This window comes from Lutra lutra, chromosome 2, assembly GCF_902655055.1.
Source record: "Lutra lutra chromosome 2, mLutLut1.2, whole genome shotgun sequence".
NCBI classification, from domain to species: domain Eukaryota; kingdom Metazoa; phylum Chordata; class Mammalia; order Carnivora; family Mustelidae; genus Lutra; species Lutra lutra.
In genome coordinates this window covers 102,667,656-102,673,323 of record NC_062279.1, presented here as the reverse complement: position 1 = coordinate 102,673,323, position 5,668 = coordinate 102,667,656, and positions in this window count along the sequence as shown.

Below are 5,668 nucleotides of genomic sequence, written 5' to 3'. Positions count from 1 at the left end.
AAGTTTGTGGTAATTTGTTATATAGCAGCAATGGGAAACTAACATACCAACCTATGATAAATTGAGTGTTTGGGGAAATTCATTAATAAAAAAAATGTATATTCTTCTTAATAAACATATATTAAAGGATAGGCACAGCAAAATACACATTTGTTTCAAGTGCACATAGAATACTCTCCAAGATATATCACATGCTAGAGTACAAAGTAATTATTAATAAATTTAAGAATACTGAAATCATATTATGTATCTTTTTTAACTACAATAGTATGAAACTAGAAATCAATTACAAGAAAAAAAGGAAACAAACATGTGGAAGTTAAGCAAATTGCTATTAAACAACAAATGGGTCAAGAAAGAAATTAAAGAGAAAATAAAAAACACCTGAGACAAATGACAATGGAAATACAATGGTTCAAAATCTTTAGGATCCAGGAAAAGCAATTCTAAGAGGGAATTTTATAGTACTATAGTCCTGCCATAAGAAATAAGAAAAATCTTAAACAATATAACTTTACATCTAAAGGAACCAGGAAAAGAAATCTAAAGCCCAAAGTTAGTAAAAGAAAGGAAATAATAAAGAACACAGTGGAGTAGAGACTAAAACAAAAGAAAAGATCAATGAAACTAACACCTGGTTCTTTGAAAAGATAAACAAAATTACAAACATTTAGATAGACTCATCAAGATGAAGACAGAAATGACTGAAATAAATAAAATCATAAATGAGAAAGGAGGAGTTAAATGACACTGTAAATTTCTTAAAAAGTATGAGATCACTATGAAAAATTTTGCCAATAAATTGGACAATGTAGAAGAAATATAAATTCCCAGAAACATACAATCTTTCAAGACTGAGTCAGGAAGAAATTGGACATCTGAACAGACTGATTATTAGTAACAAAATTGAATTGATAATTTAAAAACTCCCAACAAAGTCCAGGGTCAAATGGCTTCATAGATGAATTCCATCAAACATTAAAGAAGAGTTAATATCTATCCTTCTGAAACTATTTCAAAAGACTGGAGAGGAAGGAAAGCTTACAAATTTTTTCCATGACAGTAATATTAGCCTGATATTAAAACCAGACAAAGACACTACCAAAAAGAAAGGAAGAAAAAAAGAGAGAAAGAAAGAAAGAAAGGAAGGAAGGAAGAGTGGGAGGGAGGGCAGGAGGGAGGGAGGAAGGAAGGAAGATTTCAGGCCAATGTCACTGAGGAGCATAGATGCAAACATCCTCAATGAAATGTTTGTAAACTGAATTCAATATGTTAAAATGATAATTCAAGACAATCAAGTGGGATTTATTCCAGGGTATAAGGATGGTTTAATACCCACAAATCAATCAATGTGATAGCAACATTAACAAAATAAAGGGAAAAATCACATGATCATTTCAATAGATGCAGAAAAGGCATTTGAGAAAATTCAATATCCATTTATGATAAAAAATCTTAAAAAAGTGGATTTAGAGGGAACATACCTCAACATAATAAAAGCCATGAGTGACAAACCAATAGCTAACATCACACTTACTGGTAAAATAATTGAAAGATTTTCTTCTAAACTCAAGAATAAGACAAAGATTTCCACTCTCTCCACTTTTATCCAACACAGTACTCGAAGAACTAACCATAGCAGTCAGAAAAGAGAAGGAAATGAGGCACCTGTATTGGTAAAGAAAAAGTTAAACTGTTACTATCTGCAGATGATAAAATACTATAAACAGAAAACCCTTAAGATTCCACCAGAAAAAACTATTCAGTAAAATTAAGGGATACGAAAGTAACATACAGAAATTTGTTGCATTTCTATACACTAAGAATTAACTTAACAGAAAGATAAATTAAGATAACAATCCCATTTAAAATTGAATAAAGAACAAAATGCCTGGGAATAAACTTAACCAAGGATATGAAAGACTTATACTCCAAACTATAAAAAATTGATGAAAGAAATTAAAGAAGACACAAATAAATATAAAGTTACACCATGCTCATGGATTAGAAGAATATTACACAGGTGGTAATCTCTTGGACATTGACTTTAGCAATATTTTTCTGGCTGTGTCTCCCCTGCCAGGGAAAGCAAAAGCAAAAATAAACTATTAGGACTATACCAAACTAAGAAGCTTTTGTATAGTGAATGTAATCATCAACAAAACAGGAAGGCAACCTACTGAATGGGAGAAGATATTTGCAAATGATATATCTGATAAGGGATTAATATCCAAAATATATAAAGAAGTCCAAACAACCCAATGAAAACATGGATAGAGGACCTGAATAGGCATTTTTTTTTCAAAGAAGACATAGAAATGGGCAACAGACACATGGAAAGATGTTCAACATCACCAATCATCAGGGAAAAGCAAATTAACAACAATGAGATATCACCTGACCACAGTCAGAATGGCTATTATAAAAAAGACAAGAAATAACCAGTGTTGATGAAGATGTGGAGAAATGGAGACACTTACACACTATTGGTGGGACTATAAGTTGGTGTAGTCATTATGGGAAACAGTATGGAGGTTCCTTAAAAAATTAAAAATAGGATTACCATGTGATCCACTAATTTCACTTCTGGAAATTTACCTGAAGAAAACAAGAACACTAATTCAAAAATAAAAAGGAATATTCAGTTCCTTTTAGCATTAATTTGCTAAGTCCATATGAAACAGTATTTCATTGTCAATTGGTGGTTGTGGTAGCTAATCCATACTGTTTCCCATAATGACTAGAGTAATTGAAAATACCTTTGGATCATCAGATGGATCAAGAATATTCCTTTAAGTAATGTGATTGTTGGGGCAATTTCCATTGTAAATAAATCATATTAAATAAAAATTGACATTGGAAGCGTTTGGAACAAGAAGTCAATAACAGGAAGTGGTTGGAGACAAATTTCAACAGAAAGAGAAGCAAAGATCATGTATCTAGCCAGTGGTGTAACTAGCTATTACTGTGCTCAGGGCAGGTTCTAAGAAGTGTGCCTCCTTGACACAGTTCAAGAACTGGAAGGGAATAGAGAAATTATTTTCCAAATCTACCACATAATTTCATAGGGTAGTAAACTGGTAACAGTTTAGGAGAGAAGAAAATGAGGACATTTATCTGAAGCAAGTGAAGTAAGTTTCCTTCTGAAGTCAGACCATCTTGGACTATGACATGAAAAGCAAGTCATTGCCATCAGTGCCTGAAACACTCATTCAGAGAAGAAAAAGCAGTTAGCATAATAGACTCAATCAAGAACTAAAAAAAAAAAAAAAAAAAAAAAAGAGTAATAGGAACAGGAAGTGGCGTTTTGTGATGAGAAATCTTACTAAAAATTAAGTCTTCATTCTCCAAAAGCAAATAACAGGAATGTTTATAACATGAAACCAATACCAAGAGAATAATGTCTCCTGCAGATATTCTGAGAATTATTTTTGTTCCTTTCCTATGGTTAGTTTAGAGTTCATTCCCTGTCTTCCTCAGAAGATACCACCAGCTGTGTGGTACTAATTCCTTTTTTTTTTAAGAGAAGATTTTAGGACTGGCGGTTCTCAATGTCATAGGCTCTATATTCTGTTGCAAGACCTCATATAGAAGTCATGCATTCTGAGCCTTCGAGGAATGCTGGGGGCAATCTCAGGCCATCCTTAACTGGGATCTGTGATAGTATAATTTATAAGAAATATATATTTGGTCATCCAGATGACCAATTATATACTTCTCATATATTTTTTGTCTGTGTCCACAGCTCCCAAAGCCCCTGGAAGGTTCTAGGTGTTGACAGTGATACAAAGTATGTTTTGTTATGTTAATTGGGTCACTTTTGTAAGCACCCAAAGATGGGGGCTGTTTTCCAGGAGAATCAAACAAATGATTAGAAGGTTGGAACTTTTAGGGAGGAAAGGAGGAGGGTGTTGAATTTGTCAATGGCCAATGATTTAATCAATTACGGCTATGTAATGAAGCCTCCATAAAAACCTGAAAGAACTGGGTTCAGAGGGCTTACAGGTTGGTGAACACTTGAAGGTGCTGGGAGAGGGGTGTACCTGGAGAGAGCTTGGAGGCTCTGTCCCTTCCCACATGCCTACACTATCCTTCTCTTTTATGTGGCTATTCTGGATTTTTATCCTTTTTACAACAAACTGGTGATCTTGTAAGTAAAATGTTTTTGAATTCTATGACCCATTCTAGGAAATTAATTGAACCCCAGGAGGGGGTCATGGGAACCTCTGAGCCAGCCCCAGCTGGTCAGAAGCACAGGTAACCACCTCTGCTTGTGACTAGTGTCTGAATGGAGGATCCTGAAGAATAGAATCTCATGCTGTCTCCAGGTAAATAGTGTCAGAATGTAGTTGAATTCTCAGACGCCTTGTTGGTGTCTGAAAATTATTTGTTGGTGTGGGGAAATCTCTACACACACACACACACACACACACACACACGTGCACACACACATACACTCACACATACATTTTGGAATTGGGTCCAGGAATGCTTTAAGGATTAATTAAAAAATATTTCTTCATGAAGATCTCCTGAAATCAAAACCACATATACTTTTGAAGAAAAGAGAAGGCAGGGGTGATTTCTCTGTGAGTCTAAGTCAAATGTATGTAGGAGAGGAACATTTAAAATTATATTGAAATAGATAGGCATTTAAGGCATGAGCATAGCTACCTACTAGGAGGTAGCCTGAATAGACAAAAAAACAGAAAGTAAAGGGTATAGTGAATTTGTCAAATGGCTAGAGATGTGAGTAGGTAAGCCCTTTGAAAACTTGACTGAGAAATCTAAGAAATATATTTGATCCTGCACTACTGAAATTATTTTGTATAAATTTTGTTACATTTGTTTCCCACTGATAAAAAAAAATGTGCCTTTTATTTTGGAAGACTGAAATTAGTATTGAAGAGTAACTGAATAGAATATAAAAAATTTAAAAAATTAAGATTAAAAAGAAAGCTACTTTCACTCTATAAATATTTACTGAGTGTCTTCTATGTGTATAATATTTTCATAATGATATATAATGGATGGACATTACATATGCTAAACTATATAATTCATGAGAGCCCTTAATAATATAATGTTTAATAGAAAGGATTAATAAAAATTCAACTTAAAAGTTAAAGAATTTTGTTTAATAGACACAATCAATTGTTGCCATGAAATTCCACTAAGGAGTCTGAAAAAAGGTGAATATTCAAAACAATTATAATGGATTATTATCTAGGCACTCAGCAATTATATGTTGAATATCTGCTATGTGTCATGACCATGATTTCTATGCTTGGAGTATTTCCCGTAAGACAAATAATTGTAATAGTAACAGAATAATTGTAGGAGAGTATTCCAATATAATAATAGAGAAGGAATAATATTATAGAGTAGGCAAAGGGTTATATGGGATGTTTAGCAGATTGCAGAAGGACATGGGGTTAGTTGGCCTAGCGTTGCAGTAAGGGAAACTCTCCCTGAGGTTCAATTTTCCCTACACCTGACCAATTTAAAACAATCTCTAAAGTAGTCATAATCACAATCTCCAAAGTGTCCCTTGGAACACTGAAATTATTTTCACAAAGGAACTTCAACTTACAAAAAAACAAACAAATAAGAAAATCATAATAGATTGGTAAAACTATCATAGTATATAATAGAGATAGTTCACTTT